At 31.8% G+C, this 26,271-nt stretch overlaps 1 long non-coding RNA gene across 2 annotated transcripts; it reads left to right on the forward strand.

Moving 5' to 3' along the window:
* Positions 1-22,717: 22,717 nt before the first annotated feature.
* Positions 22,718-24,749, forward strand: LOC139905852 (uncharacterized). 2 transcript variants are annotated; one of them, XR_011780939.1, is made up of 3 exons: positions 22,897-24,178; positions 24,232-24,371; positions 24,434-24,749. It is a non-coding gene; the product is annotated as an uncharacterized lncRNA (long non-coding RNA). The 2 variants fall into 2 exon arrangements; XR_011780938.1 differs by having other exon boundaries at positions 22,718-24,371.
* The last annotated feature ends 1,522 nt before the right edge of the window (positions 24,750-26,271 follow it).

Consider the following 26,271-nt stretch of genomic DNA (forward strand, 5'->3'; position numbering starts at 1 on the left):
TCTTGGTGATGTCTTGTTGTCTCCTATTTGCCAATGCAGGCCGCTTTGGCTCGATCACCAGCTTCAAACAGTCGAGTTGTTCAAGGTAGAATGCAGAATTGAGGGAAAAAATAATCCCTCAAAGCACTGTTATACATTGCAAATTTGCTTGATCCCTTTCGACCCGTGTTTTCTATTTCAGGAGGGGAAAATGTAAAATATAACGAATTTCTTCCAATGAGACCTCCCTACTCGATGTAAGATAATTTACTACTCTGCCCGCTATGCACAATACTGCCCAAAAAGCGTTTGTAGTATATATTCAGACCTTTACAACACGTACATATGATCCGATGTGACCCTATATGAACAACATATACTTTGTTAAAAAAAAGGGGCGGGAAATATGCAATTAATTTTTCCCAAGCCTATGTAGCCCCATACCTAAAGTTTGAACTTCTGATAGAAAAAAATAATAAATCGTCTAAATACCGGGCACTGTAAATAATATCTATAAACATTGGTATCCTTTAATTATAGATGCAACCTTCCTGTATCTTCATCGAATGAGCCTTTTTCCTATATGGCCCATAACTTTTTAGGGCATAATAACCTACTTTTTATTAGTTTGTATCCCCTGTTTTGTAATTACCATTTTATACCTTTTTTGGAAGTAAATTCACTTCAAAAAATAATTCTTTATCGATCTTTTCCTTTGCAAGTGATTAAAAAATATATTGATTAATTTTTTTCTTTAAAAAAAAATCAAAAACAAATAAGCAACTAACTGGTCATAATGTAAGCCATAAATGGTTCTTCAAACCATATATGGATCAATAGTTAAATGTATGTATATATGTGTAATTATTTCAATAGATGAGCTCATCAAAGACTTGAAAAAATACAGAATTGAAGAGAATTATAAAATCTAGTTTGTCACGATCCATTTACTTTTTTTTTTTTTTTTTTTTTTTTGCAGTTCAAAGTATAGCAAAATGTTGGGTTTTGATCTGAAAATCCTAGACCAGTCTGAGATCGTTATATTTTTAGCAAACGGAACTAATACGGTCCTTTAAAGAAGTTTGTTTTGGACCGGTATCAAATCAATATTTTTGAATCTAGATCGATACTATAAAAAAAAAAACAGTCCACATCTATCTTTTTAAATTCGGTACAGACCGATTCTGAACAGAGTAGAGACCCAATTCTTGCTGGAGCATTTTTTAATTAATAATAAAAAAACATTTTTTGAAATGTTAAATACTATATTTTTCATTTAGTTTGTCCTCCTTAACAAGCAATAACAGCCTCGACACACCGGCAATCAGATTGGCTGCTTTTGATGATGAAGGTTCTATCCATGGGATACCATGCTGTCATTATGGTCAATTTGGATGAGAGGTGCGATAGGTAGTCTTCTTCAAGACATCTCAAACTGCAAAGTACAGGGGTTTGCGGTAAGGGTTGGAGGAGGTCCACGGCCACATGGAATCAGAACAGAAGTCAGTAATATCGGAGCTTCAAAAGTCTTGTTTCTTCTTGATCGCCTCCTTAATGAACTTCTTGGTGTTGTAGGCAGTCCAGATGGAGATGTCAATATCTCATTATCCAACTTGGACTGACATCAGGAGGGAGGATAGGAGACATAGGATAAAAACAAAACTTGTTACAGCTGTCGTTTGCTAGCGTAATAAAACCTTATAATTAAAAAAAAGGAGGACTAAAATCGCAATAAGTCTACAACAAGTTTTAGATCCCGACTCTGTACATGAATTGTACATGAAATCAAATATGTTTCAAAATTGTGAACTTAATGTGTTGAATAAATCGTATTTGTACAACTCATATATCAGGTAGAGAAGAAAATCTGTCAGTACATTAAGTAAGAAAAATAATTTGTCTTGGACCTAGTATCAATACTAATATTGATATTCCGATACTTTTCGACTAAAAATAAAAAATTGTTCAACGCAGTTCACTTACAGTTACAGAGACGTCCGTAGAATTTTTGTTTGATCAGATGGAGGGCGAATAACTCAGGATTTACATATGTTACATTATAAAAGAAAATTTCATTCCTGCTTTTTTTATGAAGAACAATTTTGTAGCAGACATTAATTTATGCAACTCCATATATCTAAATAATGGAAAACATTTCCTAAAATATGAACATTTATGTATTACAGGATAAATTATTGGCCAAACAATTTTTGTAGAGCGTAATAGCAAGGCAAGTACCAGTTCCAATTTATATTTAGACGTTTTAATGCGTCAGTAATCCTGGTACGCCTTTATGAAGAGCCATCGCGAACATCTATACACAGTGATACAATATCATTAAAAAAAAACGTCATTGATCTCTAAATATTGACCAAGTCTTGAAAAATAACACAACAAAAAACGGCATTCGATAAAAAATGTACAAATTATTTATCCAAAAGATTTTATGATATTTTTTTTTTGTTTTTAAAAAGTAATTAGATATCAGAGTAAAAAAAATGAGATGTCGATTGGAAAATTAGAAAAACATATTCAAAACCTCACGCCAAAGAAAAATCATATGCCCGCCGCTAACTATACCGAACTATACTAATCTATATTCATTTATTGTTATAAACCTTTCATTAAGAGTTGCATCTCATTCCAGGCTAATAAATTGTTCAAAGGGCATGTTTTAGCGATCCATATAAGGTATGAATATGTGTTTTACTTTTGTAATTATTCTGACGTACCTATTTCTTAAAATGGACATTGATCATTAGGTTTATGTCGAAGAGAACATAACTGAAGATAATTGTCAGCTGAAATAAGTCTTACTGTTTCAAGTGTGCCCACTACCCTCCAGTCTAATTTATAATCATGAAACTCTAGACACACATTTTTAAAATGCAAAACTACAAATTGCAGCAAAATTGGTCTCCCTCACATTTTTTGAATAACAAATTTTAACCTTGACCATTATTTTTGACAAAAATTAGAAATACAAAACTCATTGCTTACTACAGATAGCGCTTAAATAGTTTATTTCCAAAAAATTATAAACAAAAATGTAAGCACTATGAAGTTTATAATGTATATATAAGAAAAAAGATCTATGACTCAAGTGGGGGAAAAAATATAACAAAATGACGTCCATAGACTTCCATATATCTAAAATTCCATTATGTAATACTGTATTTGTATCTAATCAAATACTTGGGGTTATGGTTGAGTTAGTCCCTAATATGGGACTAAAAATCGGTCTTGTTCATGTTATAAGTTCTGAAAAAGTCCCATATTTTAAAGCACCCTGTACAAAGCATCATTGAGACTAAAATTACATTAGGTTACCTATTGAATTACTAAAACTTTAAATATATATTTCATACCCGATTGCATTGTTCTTATCTATGACAATTTTTGACTTGTTAGAGGCATGAAAATTCTCGTGAGCATATATTTAAAAAAGTATATATGTTGGTGACCTGCAAAATATTAGTGCTCTTATAAAATATAGGTATTATTCCTTTTTAAGACTTGGAGTAGAATTTAGGATTGAAAACGAAGTAATTTTAGCCTATATGTCCTTGTTATATATCTAAAGAGTGGGATATCCTTCATCTCATAGTTATTTGCAGCTAATTTAATAACACATCTTGACAGCTATGGTATTCCTCTCCCAAACAGTCTGAAATTGTCAAGGTGACAATGTACTTTTTTTAGCTTACTGGCAGATCATAACAATTACCAACCATGGACCTCTGTCAACAGATATGTCGTATTTCAAATTTGTCAACATATACTCTTCTTTTCGATTTACAATAATGAGATTTTAAACAATTTTCACATCAATAATTACGACTTCTTTTTAGTGATAAACATTCTATGAGCTGCTTTTTGATTCAAATTTGAATTATTTATATTTATGAACGGATCGTACGGGATGTCAAAACTTTGTCCCTAATTAAACTTTTATGTCCTTCTATACAATTGAACTTTTTTTGTCCTGTAGCCTTGACAGAGAAGTGTAACAGATGAAGTTTTTTGAAAAATTGTTTCTGAAAACAACAAAGCAACGCTCAAAGCTTTTTTTAATTGTTTATTTTCTTTCAAATACTTATGAAAAGTATTTAAATTTGAGATCCGTCTAGGACATGCTCCATTTGAAAAGAAGAATGTTTGAAGAATGACAGAATTGACAAACTGTCGATTGATGTGAATGCAAAGAGTCTCAAATATATTTAAAAGAAATTAATAAATAGGAAATCACAAAATGGAGTGCCTATTAGGGTTGGATTCGAGTCATACATTTCGAGTTAGGTCGAGTTGAAGTTTATGAGTTCTGCGTCGAGACGAATTCTTTTTAGGGGATCATTTCAATTATTTAGACTGGCCAAGTTCTACTTTTAGAGATCTTTCATGTAATATCTATTATCTTCTTTTTAATACAATATCAACTCTGTTAAAAAAGAAAAGAAATTAACGTTTGTAGTTTTTTACTGTCCTTTTGAGTGATGCTATAAAATTTTGGAGTAATCAATATTCCTTTAAAGTAACACTAGAAAAAGGTGTTCCCTGAAAATAACATAATTCTCTACCTTGGCCATCTTGAAATTATGCTTATGAAAATGATACATGTTTTAATTAAAAATGGTGGTAAACAGCTTTTATCGTGTATACAATATACTTGAGATTTAATTGAACAAATTTAATTGGTCATGAGTGTTATTAACTTAGTAATAGTATGTTTACATAGACGATGATAGTGACGCCATCTGCGGCTAAGAGATGGCAAAAATTTAGTTTATTAGTTGATATTTTACTTACAAGGTATCTCAGAGAATGAGTACACTGTATAATTCTTGTCTAGGAGGAACAATTAGTCATTTATTTAAAATTTTTACATGGATCCAGATAGGGATGTTCTTTTACTTTGATCATAACCTATTGGTAGAGTTGACATTTTTGTAATGAAAAAACACAGTTTATAAATTAAAATTGGTCTGTAACTTTTGCGATAATTCTGGTGACTAAAAAACAAACAAAAGCAAAACCAAAACCTCTATTAGCATCCATGGCAATGGTAATTATGCGTAGAAGGTTTTCCTTGTCATAGCAGTAATTAATTTTCTCTTTCCAAAATCTTATGACAAGCAGATGATATTAACAAGGGTATTTAATTAGTTGTACCATATTTACTCTGCCTTCACTTTGCGCTCTTGTTTTCCTTGCACAAAAATCAATTTACTCACAAATGTACTTTAATTTAATATGTACGATAATGATGCCCTGTAAAAAGAGTTTTAAATTGGAGGACATTTGTTGAGGACCGGGAACAAAGATTAAACTGAATTAAGTTTCGTATTTAGATCTACATATGGGTTTAAGTAATATGTGTAACAACATACTAATAGTGAAAATTAAAATACTCTGTTCTAACAAAGCCCAGAACTCAGTTATTCGGTTCCAAAAAACCACCAAATCCATTCTGGTTAAAAACTGATACACCCCTAATTTAAGTGAAACATTATATATAAAACAAATTTGCAAATTTGTATCATTTTTTCTTCAAAAAGAAAAATAAATATCCTCACTTTACTAATGAGTTCATCAAAGTCCACAAATGTCTCAAAGTAACACACTGTAGCCAAAGAAAAAAAACATGCATACATAGAGGAATGAAATGATAAAAAAACAAATTGAGATAGATTGAAGAGTGTAAATGCATTGGGAGGACCTGTGGGCTGAGAAAGATTCTTATCTCTCTTTACAAAATAATTTTTGCACACATCTGACAGGTCAAGTTAGGATGTTCCATGGTGTGTCATTACAACTTCAAATTTCACACCTTTTAATCTACATCTGTATTTTTAAAGCAAAGTTTGTCTGTCTTTCTGTATTAATGTATACAAAACTCTCAACACGTCTACTGAATAAAGTGATCCATGATGTATACCACAAATACATTTTGATATAAGAAATGACAATTTAGTCTTAATGAACTATAGCAGGCGTGTGTATATAGCATCGATACTACGCCATATTGGGTATTGAATGACAGTCACAGTGGCGTATAATTTAGGAAAAAGGACCTAAACACTTGAATAAACTTGGGCCAGAGCTTCAACAAGAACAGTAGTAAAAAGTTCATGGGCAAGTTGGAAAAGATTGTTGTCAGCGATGGTGGTGGATTCAGTGAACATTATATTTCTTAATCTAGATTACATCTATTGAAATTACAAAATTAAATAACAATACCTTTTTAAGTCATTACCTTTTATCAGCCTAAAACTGGGTGTCTCGTCTTAAACTAACACAACAATATATACTCAGAAAAGGGCCATACGTTTGATGAACTGTATTTAAATATATATATAGAATAAAGTTTTATAAAAGACCATAAAAGGATTAACATTTTTATAAAGAAATGTCATTCTATAAATAGAAATTGATTTTCTTAAATAAAAACCTTATTCCATAAATATTATAAAATAACTGTTACTAAAAAATGGGGGAAAAAGGCCCCAATAACATCCCAGCCTCAAAGCTGTAGTATTTCAGTATGGACTTAAATTTTACTTGGCCTCGAAAACGTGGAATTAAATATAGCTTTGCTCCAGACGAAGGAGAATTTTTAAACAGCCTGATTTTTTTTCAAATATTTTCTAATAGTGGTAACATGTTTCAGTATGTCATTTTAACATAATAAAAACACATAGACACAATAAACATTCAAAACCTAAGCCTAATTGTATTTAAAATACCAATAAAGTTTTTCAAAATAATTATTGCACACCTGATAAGCTTGAAGCCAGAAGTTTTCATGGCGTAAATGTAGGAAGGGGTGTTAAAATCAAATTCAATTTTAGCCCTGATTTTCGGATTCAAGACCATATTTGTACCCCCCCAAATATATCGACAGAGGACAGATATCAGATTAATCATATCTAACCAAAAGAAGTTACAAAAAGTATTTAATCATTCCCTTCGACAAAGTAATTTGGAGCATCATTAAATACAATTTCAATGGTCTTTGATGGTGATATCATAAGAAGAGAAAAATTTCATTAAATGGCGACCATTGTTCGATACTTTCTTTTTTCTGGACACTGAAAGTTAAATATCAATCAACTGGAGCCTATAAATAATTATGAATCATATCCAAAGTTTTATATTGTATGAAAAGATCGAATTAATAGATAACCCTAAAAATGGGACACCGTAGTACACTCACTGAAATAGAAATTTAAAAGAAGTTGACCGTTTTTTGTAACCTTTGACCTTTAATATGAACTTAAAACTATACTATATTGATTTAAGAAAGTATAAAACTATTGTTTTAAGTTTATAAGGCCTTTAATTATCACGACATTTGCGAGTTTTTTGAAATATGTATTTGATTTCATACCCATTTTGTATGTTTACCCACTGACAAAGAAAAGATCAGTCTATGATTTTACAAGTCCGTTTATTTTAACATCATAAAAGCAAAAAATATTATTTGGTTGAAGAAAAATGTACATTGTAACCCCAAGAATACCATCCCCACCGTCATACATGGGTAGGGAAGCATAATGTTGTAGTGGGTGTCGTGGGAAAATGGGGTCCTTGGAAGTGTTTCGCTGCTAAGGAAAAAGAACGACTTCTCATAATCGAAGGAAGGATGGCCCTCAGGGCAGAGCACTGAAAATGGGTGTGTAATGTGTTTTTCTCAGCACAACAATAACTCAAAACATACGGCTTTAAGCAACAAATTAGGGGATCAAGAAGAAGCAGATGAAGGTAAAAGGGTTTTAGCCAGTCTTCAGAACTCAATCCTTTGGTAATTCTTCATAAATGGACAAACTTAGAACATCAGCAAGGGATAAAATATTTATTTTCTCCATTGTAAAGGGTCTAACAGATAAATCCAGACAAAGTTTGGCTTCATTAATCATAGTAAGGACGCGAACAGCGACTAATGCTTAATTAGTCCCAGCAGTAAACGACGCCAGGGCTATCATCGACTCCATCAGGATCTCCAAGACAACCATCTACGAAGTTTTAAAGAGTCTGAATGAGTTTGGAGCCGTTACTAGGAGGCCCCAAAAGACTTGAATCAACAAAAAGAGGACCCTGACATTCCTGGCCCCCCGAAGAGGTCAACTGAAACGAATGCAACGCAACCCAAGTCGAAGCTCGCCAAGGACCACTTTATAAGCACGATGACGGTAAAGGATTTAAATTGACTTTTATTTAAATCAAAATTTATCATCCATACCCCTTACTTAGTAATTATATTGTAATTCCAAGAACAATGGCTAATGTATTATATAAGTTTCTAACGACTAATCAGGGCATATTTTTAAAGTCAATGTATGATTGATATATTATTGCCATAAATATTTCACAGTACATATTTTCCCATTGTTTCCATTGTTGTAGGTATAATCTTTTTGTAACGCCCTCTAGTTTATGCTAAATTAATTAGGCTTGGGTGTAACTATCTATATAAGCTCATTATTTTTTAATAAAAGTTATAAAATATTTTCTTAATTATCCACAATTCATTCAAAGTCTTTTGATATATATGTAGGCATTATTGAAAATAGATTTAATGTCTTCGTATTTCACTCAATACTGAGTGTCAAAGAAATAACTTTTTACTCATTATAAAAATGGATATAACTGAAAATAACCTAAGAAAGGAGCTAGCAAAACTATCGACGGTGGAAAAAAAAGGATCAATGTGAATTATGATAGGTTTAAAATTGATAATTGTCTTGTTAGGGATATCATTTTCGCAGAGAATTATTACAATTTTTATCTTCTTTCTCGAAAAAATCCCATCCTTAGTAATATTTAAGTGAATATATTTTATATAAATATGTTTTTCTGTTTCATTTTTATTACAACCTTGTATTTTCTTTCATTAGAGTCTCTATAGCTATAAATAGAGACTACCCAGTCAATTCTACCACGGCTGAAAAGTAGAAAAACAGTGCTTAATTTATACACACCTTTCGATTCAATACAAACAAGGCGATGATGGAGAGGGGTTATCCCTTAAAACTCGCCTTATACTGCATGTGAGCTACTCTCAAATCTACATCACCAAACCGGTTGAAGTGAACAAGAAAATGGTGACCAACTTCCCTGACTATAATATTATCCTCCAAAAAGTGTTTCCCTTCTCCTCAGAGGTGGGAAAAGTCCTTATACAAAGTGGGGGCACAAAGCATACAATAATAAAGTAATTGAGATTTGATCCTTTTTATTTCTAAAACGAGGTTTCATTACGCAAAAAAACGACAGCAGACATAACAATTAACAAGTTTTGTTTCTCTCCCGCGCCTGTAAGCTTGAAAATGTCGGGCAACGTCAAAAAAAGGAAACATGTGCGCGATCTCCTTGTGTCAGTGGCAAAAAGGCTGCAGGGACCATTGGCATATTTATCCGTCTGCCAAGAAGTCCATTACAGCCTCATACAGACCAAAGGATCGAGAATTTATGGCCTACCTCTATTTGTCCCTCCTCCATCCTTGACCTCAATCCCTTGGACTTTGATGTTTGGGGCGTCTTGAAAAGAATGTCTGCCGTACCTTTCATCCAAATTGGTTTTGAATTGTCCTTCTTTTATTATATAAAAATCACGTTTTTCGTAATAAAGTCATGCTACTTCAAATTTTGAGTCCTCACTCTGTACTGCAAGTCCCTGTCCAATTCTATCAATCTCAAATTTCTTTTGAGCTCATTTCCATTCCATAATAATTCCATTCCATATAATGTACAAAGAAGTATTAATGCTTTTCTTAAGTTAAATACAAAATAACTTTCGGGTCGCAAGTCTAAGCTATAAAGTCCAGGTTAAGTCTCTATCTTTTAATTATGAGATCAAGTCGAGTGGCAAGTGTCAATATCAAGTCCCCAACCTACTACTCATACTATCAATGTGCCTCAGCTCTTGATGATGTGTCCTTTTAAGACAAAACCACAGACGCCTGATGTCAAACCAATGGAATACTTTTTCTAGGCTCATTTTGAAAGCAAAGTATCCTAAACACACCACCTCAACACCAAAACTATGATGGTCTTGTATATCTGCCGATGAAAAAAAAAGATGGAGGAGGTGTTCAAGGCCCGTTTGCCGGTCATTATTGAGGCTGAGGAGGGTGTCATTCAGTTTTAAATTAGTGCAAGCAAACTTTCTTCAGTACTGGAGAGAGTTGGGCAAAGTCTTTCTACAGAAAGTACAAATTGAGTCTCAAGTCTTTACTCACAAGTCCAATTCCTTGAATAAATTCATCGAATTCAGTTCGAATCCTCAGAAAATAAAAAATACTTTAAAGAGTATCCAGTGGTAAATGTCAAAAAAACAAAACACTTTTGAGTCCATGATGAGTCTCGAGTCTTCTCTCTTGGGTCCATGTCTAGTCACGAGTCTTAGCTTCTGAATCCAAGTCGAGTCGTAAGTATTGAGTCCAAGACCCCACCTCTAGTACTTGATATATACTTTCTGTCTTGATTGCAAAACCTAGTTTTCTGGCTAGATATTGATGAAATTGACAATCAGGAAATAGTTATCCGAAGCACCCAATGCATGCATCGACAACATCATATTTTCCAGTAAATATAAATGTCGCAAGTAATATATTATATATGTTTTCATGAAGTTGTAGTACATAGTATCTAAATGCGAATAGAAGCATAAATCTTAATGTGAATGACTGCTCAAAATGAAATCAACCGGTTTGCCTTTATTATTTATATTATTCTTATCAGTTTAAATGAACATGGCAAATGCAAAATTAAATAAAATTTAGGAGATTGGCTCTTTTAATAGCATTTAATGAATGGATAATAATTAATCAAATTTCTTTAGTCAATGGACATGATACCATGGATCAGTCTTCATAATATATAGACTAAATTAGTGGTATACAGACTTAAGTTGACTAAGTCTAATCGAGTTGTTACTTGGATCGATCAGCTAAATAGCTATAGCAACAATTATAATTGTAAAGATATAATCCTATCCCTTTATCAGACACTCATAGAATACGATCTAATTATAAAACCACAACCTTAAAAAAGTTGTTTTATGTGATAAAACATATATATAAATATTTCTTTGTATAAGTAAATATTTTAGAATTACATTTACTCAATCTGGCCTAGGAATCGTCTTTGAAGTCCATCTATAAAAAGTATACTTCCTTCTCTATGAACAACCGGGGCGCGAAACTACGAACATTGAGTTCAAGAGAATTATTGCTCCCAAGCACTCTGTACATACGTACTACGTCGTTCCAATACTTTTTTGATGTTTTGGCTTTAATTGCCAAAATTATAAATTTACCAAAAAAAGTCACTTGCCTTAATGAAGACCCGCTTTTTTTCATTTATAAGCAATCCTCACTTCATCAATTGGCTATTTGAGAATTTGAGGTTCATCTTTGAAAACAAAATTGAGAAAACATAAAAGTTTTGTTTTTTTTTGAAAAAACGATTCATTTTATATATTTGATCTTTGTTATTGAAATAAATCAGTTTATTTAGAAGCATCAACCTTTAAGAGGATATCAGGCTCACAACTTGGAAGAATCTCGTGTATGTAGCCCAATAATCTTTGACAGAAGGGAAATTTACGGTTCATTATATTAATAAGGATAACTATAATTATATTAGATTGAGTTTCATATGTTTTTAATGCGGTATTGATATCCTTCAACATATAAATTCGTATGATAACTAATATAACTTTTTATACATAATCACAGTACCTCAAAAAAAAAAAGGAATTGAGACATAATTTTTGAGAAGGACAATACTGATTTTCTGGAAGATCAGTTCTATTGCAATTTTTTCCCTTAGGAATAGTTTTTTATCTGTGTTTTTAGATTCATCTCAATTATCATTCAACTCTTTAGAATCTTCAAAAACCTCCAAGGCATCCACATAAGTAAAATAAGAATTATTATCTGTGGGCAACCAGCTTACTCAAATCAAGGAGTGATCCAAAAGAATCACACTTCGTGCGCTTCCCTCTTTCCCAACAACCGCACAATTGATTTAATATCTCAACTTCATTTTTCAATGTCTGAATTTACTATTTCTAAGCAGCAGATCCAAAATCTTTTAGAATAACTAATTAGTGATCAAATGACAATATTTTTTCAACTATCTATGATTTAGTTGAAAGAAATGGGAGTAACTCCAAAGGTTCAGTATAATGTCTTCTGATTCGCTAAATGTCTATAAATTGGTTTTTGGATTTGTCATGTGGATATTCAGAAATGATCTTTTGAGGTTCACTCAGTTACCAAAAATTTTCACTTGGCCAATAAAGGTTTATCGAGTGCAAATTCGTTTGTAGTTAGGAGTTTAAACGGTTATTTTTTTTGGTTTTTTTCCCTCCATGCTATAATAATTAATCTGAGAAGAGAACATCGAAGTATAAAGTCAATGTGCTCATGAAAGATTGAGAGTAACACTAAGGATTCATTGTGGAGGTATAAGTTTGAGGAGTCCTTGATGGACTCGGAGTAGAATTGAGGATCGGAGGAATTCCTGCCCAAAAATGTCCGTGTTTGATAGAGAATTGAATTTGCTTTAATTTTCTTCCATTGATAGCAGCTTCCACCCAATTTAATTAAATGTTATAACAGCTAAGCTGTTCTCCTCTCAAATATTTTTTGTTTTAATTTCCAAGGATTTATTTTTAATTTGCATTGATTACAACATTAACATTACATACGATCTAAGAAACATAATAAAAGTATTACAAGCTCTTTATATGAATTTAACAGAATAAAATATAATTTAAGAATATCACAAATGAGCGTCAAATCAATAATAATAATGATATCTAATTGTGTTTACAAAGTAAAATAAATATATAACATCCCAAGGGGGTCCGCCAGAGATGAGGGGGAGAGCTGTAATTAAAGAATGTTTATTTTTTAAATATAATTTTTTTTTCTTCATTTTGGAAAATTATGCAGCAAAGTAAAAAAAAAATTTATATTTGAATTTTTTGTGAATAGCTATTGATTTTTTAAATTTTTTCCCAAAAAATTTAATTATCTATAAGTGACTATGGATTTTTAAAATTGTTTCCCAAAAAATTTAATTTTCTATAAGTGACTATGGATTTTTAAAAAGTATAATACAATATGAAATTTAATTTATGAAATTTTTTTCTAAAAATTTTTTCATTTCTTGTCAATTTTGTCAATAAAATTTAATTTTTAGTGAAAAAAAAAATCAAAATAAAGCCCCCCTCCCAAAATATATATATATACATATGTATAACCCTGCCGACGCCCCTGCGTCCCTACTTCTTTTTTTTTTCCACAGCTATCAAGGTACTTAGTAACACTAAAAGATAGAAATAATAATCCATCAACAAATTAAAGATCCTTAAGCGTACGTGTTAAAACAATTAAAAATAGGTATACGATTTAAAATCCTCTAAAATTTAAATTCTTTATATATAAAGTAATTGAGGCCAGCCGTTCTTATAACTGAGCGTTTTTTTCGGTTGAAATATACTTTGCAGGTAATTTTTGTTATAACTGAGTGGAGTTAGCTGTTTGGTTTGACCAGAGTTATGTGGAGAATAGCCATAATCCAATCTTCCCCCTCAATTGATGCTCTACACTTTTCTTCGATTTGTCCCCTACAATTTTTCTCACAGGTTCAAATCTGCCACATTCATAGAACAAATGAAATGATGATTCAAAGTGCTCCTTGTAGAATGAACATAACTTTTTTGCTTTTCCGTCTTTCATTTTTTACATATTTGATTTTTTATTTTTTTATTCCCCAGTTACTGAACTGGGACACTATGAACTGTTTATTGCCATTACTTTTAAATATGCTCCTGAAACATTAAATCTGATTAAATGCAATTGTTCATTGATCGCGATAATGCCTTTTTTAGGATTTATTCACATATTTGGCAATTTTTAATGGTCTAGGGAATTTCTTTAACTAAAGTTACTTAAACGGCGTTCCTTATGACTTCTTGGATTCTTCATTGTGCGTATGTGAGAATTGAAGTGTGTAACAGTAGCTAAGAAAAAGGAAATATTGTAGTTATTATTTTATATAATACACGCAATCTTATCAAAACTGATGTGTACTAATTTAATAGCAATAAAGATTTCATATAAATTTTTATCTAAAATAGTACTTTACGTAGAAAAAATTACATCTTGTATGAGTATAGGACATCGATGCAAAATTATTCTTATTTTAAAATAATTTTCCCACCATGATTTTGGTGTTGTTGTTTTTTTTTTTTTTTTTCATGGGTACTAATAATAATTTAAATCATATATTGATTATAATCAGTCAACTGTTTACTATGTAATTAAATACGTCTTATTTTTGGGATTTGATTTTTAGACAACTTACTAACCGCATTATAAAAAAGATGTTCACTTACGGAAAGTTAATATTTTCACTTAAAAAAATAATAGAATGACTTTTTATTTGGTAGAAAAAAAATATAAACGTAGGTTTGATTTATTTTTAGAATGACCAATTTTAGAAGAAAAAAAACCAAGTTGTCTGAGGCCTTTTTTAAATTTTAATCCATATTTCATTTGTTGACGTTTTTAAGAAAATAATTTATACATATATTTAAAACAATTTAAGAAAAAAAACACTTATTCTATTTTGATGGTATAACTATTTACATCCTCCGCAGAGCCCCTCCCCTAAAAGTGGATCTGAGTGCACCAAAGATTTAAAAACTTTCGATTTAGTTTTGTATTAAAAAGCAAGGCAACTCAATAATAATATGAAGTATAATGACTTTTTTTCAAATTTGAATATCTACCCAACATTCGAGTCCAGTAAAAAAATGATGGGCTCAAGTCGAGACAATTCGATTAAATTTTCGGATTGACACAACACTAGTCTAAATGTTATAACTCATTTTGCTTGCTTGTATACAAATCCATGCATTTGTTAAGTAAAGCAACTCATTAAAACATAACTGCAACCATAAAAAAATATTATCTTCCATAAATGAGAGAAAAAAAATACAAATTCTTCATTCGAAAAATGGGTTATTTACGATACATTTTACGATATTGCGAACAACAAAGTAGCTTTTGTATATACAATATGTATTTAATCTCCTTGTACAAATTTAGTCTACAAAACTATCACATAATGGGGCGTTTGATTTTTGCAGTGTCATCCATCCCCTTTATATTCTGCATCAATAGACTTTATAGGATCTAAATAAAAGCACCATTTGTTAAATTAAAGATTTGCACAGTGCATATATAAATATATCTTTCTTAAAATTATATGCATGATTTTCTAGAAAATAGGAACTAAAACGATATCTATTCTAGTCTGGAGTAAGAGCAGTTTTTTATACTTGTTCTTACAAAGAGAATAATACGCATAAAGTAATCACTAGTACTTGAAAGACAAAAAGTAACACTCATGAATTCTAGTGGAGTAATACGTGTAAGTCCTTGTTGAACTTTGGGTAGAATTGAGGATCGATGTCGAGTAATTCCTGCCAATGTCCTTGTAAGAGACGGAGTGGAATTTGGGTATTTTTTCTTCATCTTCCAGTTAATCGACGCTATTCTAATGAAACGGTTATGAGAGCTAAACTGTTCTCCTCTAAAACATTAACCAAATTGACAGGATTATCATATAAATTATAGATTGTTTATATACCACAACAGATGATAATATTTTTTAGAAATATACTATGGGTCCGTTTGTAAATTATATGCATTTTTTAGCGTGCGAGTTTGTTTATTGTGGGCAATCCTGATCGCTTTTTTTTATTTGTTTTTAAACTGTTATAATTTTTGTTTCATTTTTGAAGGCATAAAATCTATGTATAAAGTGTAATCACGAGTTTTTGGTCTCATAAATGACGGAGAGTAACGTTGAGGACTTGGGACAGAGTTATTTATCTAAGTCCCTTTTGACCTTAGAGTAGAGCTTGAGGATTGACATCAGAGTAATTCCTCACAACATATCACGGCTGCTTGCATCTATAAATTGTCATGGATACAACATCAGTATAATATATTACATATATTACTTTGATTATCAGATTAGTGTTATATACTATCGATATAAATTCTAAATAGTAAATTTTTATGTATTCATTAAATAAGTTAGATGAATTCTTTTGGGAAATGTCTTTCGAATTCTTAGTAAAATGGCTGTATGTTCTTATATGATTGAATGGAACAGATCTGGCTTCTATGGAGTGATAATATTCACATCCCTAGTTACAAAAGTAAGTCCTTATTGAGCTCGACGTTGGAATAATTCAATCATATAATGTCCTTGCTATACACGGAATCTTGCTTACGTTTTTTGTTCTTTGTCATCTCATATCTGCTCGCAGCTATTTTAATCTTAACGTCCTGATCCCTAATTTACTCTCTTTTCAAACATTTTTACAGTCGTGAGTGTTACCATATTCATTAGTTCAATGTTCCTTTACTTGGTTAAATAGAGTTGCACTGATTAAGTTTAAGTAGACATTATGGTATTACAATTACTCCATCTTAACTAGGAATCTTGTGTGAAACGTATATAAGTAAAGTATATTTTTTCACCTGGGGCCGAACTTACTCACATTAAGTTCAAGGCAATAACTTTTCCCAATCGCGTTGTCCATCAGCTACGGTGATTCTATCTCTTTTTGTTTTACACTCAGGAAATGCTTACAATTTACAAGCCTTACTTACTTCCAAAATGACGCATATATTTGTATATACCTATATTAAATTTTAAATATATTCATATATATATATTGTCTGGATGTGTCCATTCCAATAAGGGGGTCAATACGTAATATATGTAAGTATATAATTGTTTTATTTGATGGATGAATACTTTTTTGTTCATGTCGGACATGTTTGTTTTATTTCATGTATTTTTTTATGTTTAACGAAATTGGTAAGAAATTCTTGTTGTTTTTTTTGTCTCTCCCTTTACATTTCATTTTTAAAATATGAATATCATAGAAATACAAACATACATGTAAAACATTATTGATTACTCATGTCTATATTGATTAGGCCGACTTGCTTTTTAACTTTCTTTTAAATTTCGAATACAATGTGTGCGTAAAAGTTGTCATATGGTAAGACTTTTGCCCTATACAAAATCTATTAAATTGCGATGAATGTCATTTTTTGGTTGCAAATCTCGGCCTTATTTGAAAAAAAAGAAGGTAAAAGTTATATATTTTTGCAAATAAAGCATTACTCGTTATTTTGCATCAAGTCACTTTGATAGATATTCTTCTAAACTTTCAAATATAAATTAAAAGTTGTTTTTTTTTCTTCAGAAAGTCATCTTATGAAGCAAAAAGAGACAATAGACATATAAAAAATAGAAGTATCCTCTAATTAAATACTTTATTATTTTCAAATTTACATGTATATATGGTGTTTGTTTTAAATCATTGATTAGAGTCCATTAAAATGAGATCTGAGTTGTAAAATTTAAACAAAATATTTACAAATCAACATTTAGGCCTGGTGCATAATTGGCATCAAAATTAAAGGAACGTAATTGACGAAAAGAAAATTGTACGTGATGTTACAACATTAAGACCCATAATATTAACATTTTAATTAGTCACCTGACTTGCGTTTTACCCTTGTTAGAATAAAAAATGCAAAAACAAACCGTCCTAATATACATATTGTATGAATCTTGAGCAAGTTACATGAATAAGACATTTATATATTTATTATTCATATTTTTCTGATGATGGATACCTTTAAATAGGTATGTAACAACATTTTAACATCATCCAAGGTAAAAGGTCATGAGGTAAATGGTTCATCTTTTGAAGAAGAAAATATAGTATACAAAATACCATTCTTCTTTTTATAATAGAAATATGATCATTAATAATAACTTTCTTTTAGTTTTAATATTAAACAAAAACAAAGTGTTCAACTTAATTAAGTAGGTGGTATAATGTCTAATACCCGCTATATTTACCGAATGGGATCCGTGTTTACTTCTTATTTAGTTATTTTTCTTAGTTACAATCAAATTAACTAGTTAAGAAGATTTGAGTTGTAGTTTCTCTCAGTAAATGTGTTAGTCAAAGTAAAAAACAAATTTACAATTTTTAAGACTGTTTCCTCCATCAAGTTGGCCTGTTAAAGGCTGCCTCCTCGAGACTAGTTTCAAAGCCTAAAAGTTTTAGGCAGAAGTTCAGCCTCAAACAGCCTGAAAGAATTCTTCAGCATCTGTTTAGAGTTTTCAAAAAGGTAAAAATTTATCAAAATGTACACACAAAATTATCAGATGAGTGTTGAACGGATGCCCATCTCTGTTGGTTACACATTGACGGAAATGTATGGATATTTCATTTAATCAAAATTAATATGCGTTATAATTAAATAGATTTTACGACATCCCTCACATGTAGAAACTATATATTAAGTATTTTCTAGGGCCCAATCCCCCATAGAGCCAATCCACTTGAAACAAAACTCTACATAGAACCAAACCCTTCGAATAAATTTATATTATGGTTATAGCTTAGGATTTTAAATTAGTGTTGTGTCGATTGAGTCAAACGGAGTCGAAATATTTGGAAAGTAAATTAGAAAAGATCAAGTAAAAACATATTTCAATCTTGGAGGATAGGAAGAAAATACCCTCTCACTGACTGTTTTTAATTTTAAAGACTTCATTATTGGAAGGAAGAAGAGAACAAAGTTGTCAATTAAATAAGATATGTTCATACATATTAGGGTCTGTTATATTAAGAACTTGGGATTAGAGGGAGAGATTTATGTTTAAGTCCTTTAATTTGTTGGTCACATATTGAAAACCAAATACACAGCAATAGTTGGTTTAGTATATTCCTTATTTTAAATTAAAAAGGGGTTTTTATTCCTATAATACTTTATTGCTTAGATCCCCAAAATGGTGGACATCAACAATGCTAACGTCACATGAAAACACTGTTTTAAGGAAACTCCAATAACCGTAATCGAAAGTAAATTGTGAAGAGTTGTGACATTGTGAGGGACGTTGGTTTGCTGTCTAAAAATATTGCCAAAAATGGTTTCACAGAATATCCTACAAAAATTAAATAAATTGAAATTTAGCTCTTGAAGTTCTATTAGTGCGATTTATGAATATCAGCTAATGGATTCAATTTCTAATAGATAAAAAATGATATTTTCCATTCATTTTCATAATTTGAAAAATTATTTGGGAGCAAATAACTCCCCAAAAATCCAAGTTAAAGATTGGAAATTGATGCCATCAGATTGAATGTCATACAAGAATTTTAAAATGGTGGAGTTTTTCCGAAACAGTTAATTGTAACCAGATTTATTTGGAAAACCCCAACATTTTAAAGACCTTTGCAAAAGCCGATTTTGGTAAACTAATCATTCATAATTACAAAATAATAAATGTTGCTAACTGAATTAATTTTTTTCTTTTAAATTTCTTAATGAACAGTTAAGAGAAACAAAAAAAAACGACAAAAGTACAGAGTATTAAAATCTGAAGTTCGATGTATAAACAATGGTGGCGTTACGTACCTGATAGGATTTTCAAAACTGTGTAAAACATAGTATAAATATGTACTATGCTTACACTACAAAAATATAAATTTTCTGATTTATAAAACTTGTTTCATTGACACTTGTGAAAAGGAAGTTATGTTGTCATACTATTAAAAGTATATATCAAAAAAAAAAATATTGCTTCCATAAATAATTTAAATTTAATTGTTATTATTTTATAAAACCCCTTATGAAATTTAACTATTATGATGCAGGTTGAGTAGACAATGATAACTTTTTATTCTTCTTAACATTCAACGTTGAATGTTTCACTAAAAGGGTCATCAAATTTCAAATCCTATAAATGGGAGGCTATTAGTCTATCATCATTTGCTGCATCTCACCTGTATAATACATACCTACAGGGTGCGTCATAAGTCATGGAGCACTTAAGAAATGAGTTTTTCTTATTCAAGAAAAACTTCTTGTTGGAGAAAATGTATTGCAATGTGAGGACAAAGAGAAGAAATGTAATTGCTGCTCATTTCTGCATTTTAGCAAAGAAGTATGTGCCACTGAATCAAAAGCTGTTGTACATGTTATTCCTTTGGTTAACTGTGAGACAACAGGAGTGGTATATTTGCATTTCTTGCTCAAACCCCAAAATTGGAGCCCAATATGTAGGCCCAATAAGAAAAAGATTGAAAAGCAGAGTTAGAAAACATGTGAACTACTTCAGAAGAGGAGAAATGGCTACACGACTACATTTAAAATGCTGTGACAGGTAGTTTCGACCAGGGAATTTTCGCCCCGCGGAAGTTTCGCCCTAATACATACAGGTGTGCGCGTCTAAAACGGAACACTCCTTTAAATTTGACCCCATGCACATATTCGTGATTTTATTGAGTTGATACCGGTTTATACTTCGAGGCAAGGGTCTAGACTAGTTATAAACAAAACTCCAGCAATATCCAAATAGCAACAGTGAAACAACAGCCAATAATATGGAGAGACGTAGAATAGCAATTTTGTAACTTTCCGCGCGGGAAAAACTCCCACTGAAATTGCCAAGGTTCTTAACTGCAGCCGCACCACCGTTTACAGCGTGGTAGCCAAAGGGGCTCCTGAGGCGACCACAAGATCTAATTCAAGGCCTAGAAGGTCGGACGAAATGGTTGCTACCGTGAAAATGTATGTTGAGGACAAGAGAGGCAAGGTCATTGTGAGCGGCCTCTCCAGGGAGTTCAATGTCAGCAGAAGGACCATGGGCCGGCTAGTGAAGAAAGATATTGGCCTTAATGTCTACAAGAGAACCCCCTCGTCAACCCGTAAAATTTAAGGGAGTGTTCAGTTTTAGACGCATACATTTGTATATTATAGAATAAATGAATCTTCCACATATAATTAAAGGTCTTCCTTTAATTCAACTTGAAGTCCTTTGTAATTAATTATGAAATTATGGCAGTTGAGTAATTAATATGAAATAATTGTTGTTTCTTAGTATGATGAATTCAAACCGGTTGAAATGTTCTATTTTAAACTATATTCGAATTTAATTAAATGCACTCATTTTACACTAGAGAATTTAAAAATGCATGACTTCAATGGGGGGCAGGGGGGAGACTAATTTTAAATCTTAAACTATATGTGGAAGATAGATTTATGCTATAATATGAGGGCAAAACTTCCGCAGAGCGAAATTTCCCAGGGCAGAACTTCACAGGGCGAAACTGCCTGGGCGTTGCATCCTAGAACCTTAAAATGCAAATCATTGAACAAGTGTCCTCAAGTACAGAAGTGAGGAAGTTGACCAGAGAGGAGGAATAGATTCAGAAGTCCAACACAAAGAGAACAGAAATAAATGAGGACCTACTTTTACCACGGTATCCCACTTATATTTTTTTTTAAATTAAATATTAAAAGTACTATATTCTTTTTTTTCATAAATAGATTAAGATATTTGTGGTTTTTTTGTACTCTACTTTATTACCAGATTGTGCCTTTTTGTCAATTAGTCTAATCGGGTTCGATTAAAAATGCCCCCGAAGAAGGAGTGAAATATATCTAGTACTTATCGATGTTTACTCCGTCATTTTCAGCCCCAAGGTAGTTTTTGTATTGTACTTAGTTTGTGGATTTAGAGATATCTTAGCCTTGATAAACAGAACAAGGCTCTCACCGTTGAAACCTCAAACTCAAATTAAAATCCTTTAAAAATAAAGGCTTTATTTTTTCTATTCATAAAAGTATTATAAGCATTTTAATTGATATTTACAAGTATATAATATGAATCGGATAATTAAAAAAAAGATACAAAATGACGTAATTATTATGTTCAACTGTTCGTTATGTAATTTAATGCGTTATATTTTTGGAATTTCTTTATAACCCAGTTCACAAACTGGGTTATAAAAATGATTTAAAAAGTATTCAAAACTAATACTGCACCCGGTATTCAGGTATTTACTGTATGTCTTGTGTATATATTATATTACAAAATCCAACCCATTTTTTGTCTTTAAACGAAGATGCAGTAACTTGGTTTTGATTATTGTGTTATGGTGTTTTAAATTGGTAATAAAACCACGTTAAAGTATCAGATTAATACATTTCTATACAATTTCGCTTAAAAACAACTTTTGCAAATAAAAATATTTTACACCATCAACTACTGTGCAAAAAAGCAAAATGATGCTACAAAATATATATATATGTTTAATTTTTTGGCGTCATAATTACGTAGAAAATTCAAAGATAGAAATTAGAAAGAGTTTTTGTATTTCCAATGGCCATTTTTTTTTCTTATCTTATGTGCCCATTCTATTGTTAAGGGTGGAAGAAGATTCACTTAATATAATGGCCTGATAATGTCACCTTTGAATAAAATGGATCATATAATAATCAATCTTGATTAATAAAACACAGAGAAAAGAAGTCTCGAGTCCAAGTATGCACTTCTGAAAATTATCTACATATATCTATTCAGAAATAAATGCAGAACTCAGTGGTTCTTGAATTTTTATAGTGTGTACACTATGAGAAAATGACCAAACTGAATATACAAATCCTAAGATCAACCAACTTATGACGTTCGTCAATGTACCAATAGTGGGGACTTGTAAACTACTGTCTTAGAAAATAATTAAAGGAATAATTATGTATTGTGATTAGAAAAGGAGGAACGGTTAATGCCTGTGTCCTTTCTTATATTTCTGTTCATTATTGTATAAGTCGTGGGGGTGTTCACACCTCTCTCTAAGACTGTGGTCCTTAACCTGCTTTCCATCGAGCCCCAGGGGTTCAGCAATCCCCTTGCATCAACTGACACCACTTTCGATCGGAAGGACCGGCTATCAGTGCGATATTGCCTCAACAGTGTTGTATCACTCAGAACGGGGAATACCAACGTGAAAAAAACAACGATGGTGGGCACGCTGTGAGATTCAGAAAAGTGTCTTCTCCGTGTTAGATTACAAATATTTAGTTCCTTAGTAAAAATGTGTCGAACAAAATAAATACAGCCTATTTGTGTTATTTGTGAAGTTGCAATCTACTTGTCCATCATTGGCTTAAGTTAATCAGGCCACTTTGCTAAGGTTTTATATCTGTGCTGCAAGGAACTTGGTGTACTCAGTAGTCAACTTGTGGCTGTAGTGATTGTACGTTATCTCTTATTTTCTTTTATTCTTTCAATCCCTTCATACAAAAAAGAAAGTTATCTGACGAAAATGTTTAATATGGATGCACGTGTATAAAGTAATGTGATGGGTATCAGCGACGATTTTCTCTTCCATATTGAACCATTCTAGTTTAGCAACGGCAAACTGAAGTGCCTCTTCCTAAAGCTGCAATGAGATGGGAAATACAGGAACACAGTAATTGCTGAATTCAATGTGAAGAGCGTCAGATTTGATGAAGAGGCTACTCTTCCTGTTGTCGATTTTGTACCCATCAAAAAACCAATCCTCACAGCATCGCACGCAGTTGCCTACCTCATCATTAAGGGTGATAATTTTGGTAAGAATACAAAAGCGTGCGAGGAGAAGAGAAGAAATACTTATGGCATCATTGATTACATAATATACATCTTCTTCTATTAAGCAAGAACGTTATCATTCCCGCCTTTATTATTCAATATTAATATAATAATATTAGATGGGGATAGTCGATAGAGAACTGAATAAAATGCCTAAAATAACGTCGCCTTCTGTCTGGATTTCTGAAAATGGAGGCCTAGGAATTTGAAAAATACTTACCGGATGAGAAACAGATGGTTTGTCGGATTTGTCGATATAAATGTGCCTTTAGTCCCCTGTCTAGAATTACACGCCACTCATTATCCTCATCTCATAACTAGAGTATGGATATTCATCTATAAAATCAATTTAACAATGAATACATCAAGTCAGACTTTAACTCTGATTTCACAACGATGCTTATTGCATGTAATATAACCTTATCCATTGCTAATCATCTACGTTCAAAAAATTTATGGAGAAATACAAGGGTAAACATATCCCTTCCCAAGGAACCATCATTAAATTAATAGAGGATGTTGGTACTGATGTCATTTATAGAAATACATATAAAAATGTTTTGAGTCATCCACACCAAATGACGATCAAGTTATCAGTAAAAAGTATAAAATATTTACTAATATCGAAATGGAACTCTGAATTTTGTACTATCTCACAGTAAGTATGCAATTTTTTTTTAAATCTAACGATAAAATATGATTCTATTTTAGCTAAACATATCAAGAATTATGATACACAACTCAGTAAAGGGCAAAAACAACTGCTTAAATGGTCACAACAACGGGGGTAGTAGCTTTGGATGGTTTGCAACTAGTTTGTCTGAGACTACTTACTTCGCTTTAAGACTTGGGTATGATAATTAGGTTTTCCAATATTACATAGTCAATAAATATTACTTTTTTATCACTTAAGGCTTAGCTATGGTTGATGGGCTCTCAGAAATGTTGTTCAGAAAACTCATAAAAGGCAAAAACAACTGTTTAAATGGCCACAACAACGAGGGTAGTTACATTGGGTGTTGCATTATAATTAACAATTGTGTATATCCTTCATCATAATAGTATGTTGTTATATAAGCATACCTAAATAACGGGGAAAAATCTTTTTTGATGCTCTTAATAGGGAGTAATATCGCCGGACATTACTACATAATTAGCTTTTGCTCTAAATCTTTACGATGAATTTATTTCTAACATTTTTTTATTAATATATTTATTGTCTAATTTTATGATTTTGACATTTACTTTATTATTAATAATTAGTTAGATCTCATCGCTAGAGATATATCTATCCTGTGCACAATTGTATATAGCAACTTCCACATGAAGAAGAGGGGTGATTATCTTTTTGATTAAACTCCACGTCTCGCTTGTGTATTGCAACCTAAAGTTATGACATATTTAACTGAATTCCGATGTTAGAACAAGAAAAAATTATCTGGATCAATCTATTATTTCAATATTCTGTATTTATAATTTATTATTATTAATAGTTATATGATTCCAATTGTTTAATTTTGTATATTTAACTTTAATGTGTAATGGTTTATTTTTTAGCATGTAGATTATATTTAATTAAAGCCTTCTTTTTTAAATCTGGAACTTTAAATATATTTCGAAATACTCTATTTTGTCGTTTCATTAGTTATTATTCTGAGAATATGATAATTAATTAATTACAATTTCATGGAGTGTGACGTTTTCAAATCTACTGTAACGGATAAAAAACGTCGAAGTCAATTATACGTAGTATATCTTCATTAAACATTTTGCTAATAAATACATTCGATATACCCTCAAAAATCATAATAAAGCAGGCAGATGATAATCACATCAGTATTTTAAACAATGATACCATATGTCTTTTTTTCCCCCTCCTCCTTGCACGCGTTTTTCTCTACAATATTATCAACTATACTCATCATAATGCAGAGCAGTTACTGAAGCAATTTTATTTACTTTCAAGAGGAGGCAGTTGCAAGATTTCTTGTCAACAGCCATTTGAATACGCATGTGGTTAGTGACTGTGAGAGTTTTAGTTTCTTTATAAAATAGGTCATTTGGTCAAATTATACAGCAGAACAATAAATTTAATTACCTTGGTAGGTATTTCTGGTCCTCAGGCCAGAATTCCACATTCTCCTTCAACCACTTCTGGGTGTTCTTGGCTGTGTGTGCGGGTGCCCCATCCTGCTGGAAACACACTTTCTTGCCAGGATACTCCTTCCTGATCCATGGGACCACCTTGGTCTTGAGCACCTTGATGTAGTCCTCCGAGGTGAGCCTGTAGCCCTCTCGGAAGAAGACTGGAGGCCATCTGATCCAACAACTCCAAGCATCATGATGCTGGCTGGGTGCTTGGTCATGGACACATATTTCTCAGATCCCACATAACCATTAAGGCTAATGTAGCGATCATTTTTGCGGTTGAAGACTGGATCCACTGTAAAAGTTTTCTCATCGGAAAAAATGAGAATTGCATCGGATGTATCTGGCCTCCATATTGGCCATGGAGAACATGGGACGGGTGGTGCAGACGAAGGACTTGCCTCCAATGTCCTTGACAATGTTGGCAGCAGTAGTCTTACCCATGTTGTTCTTCTTGGTAATTGTTCCGATGCTCAGAAGAGGGTTTATCTTGATCTGGGCCCTGATCTTCTTCTTAGTGGCCTTGGTGGCCTTTAAGACAGGTCTCCTACTTCGAAGGATGTCTTCAAGGCCTTCCCCTTGTCCAACGTCCTCTCGATCCTG

The sequence above is a fragment of the Lepeophtheirus salmonis genome, chromosome 6 (assembly GCF_016086655.4).
Source record: "Lepeophtheirus salmonis chromosome 6, UVic_Lsal_1.4, whole genome shotgun sequence".
NCBI lineage: Eukaryota > Metazoa > Arthropoda > Copepoda > Siphonostomatoida > Caligidae > Lepeophtheirus > Lepeophtheirus salmonis.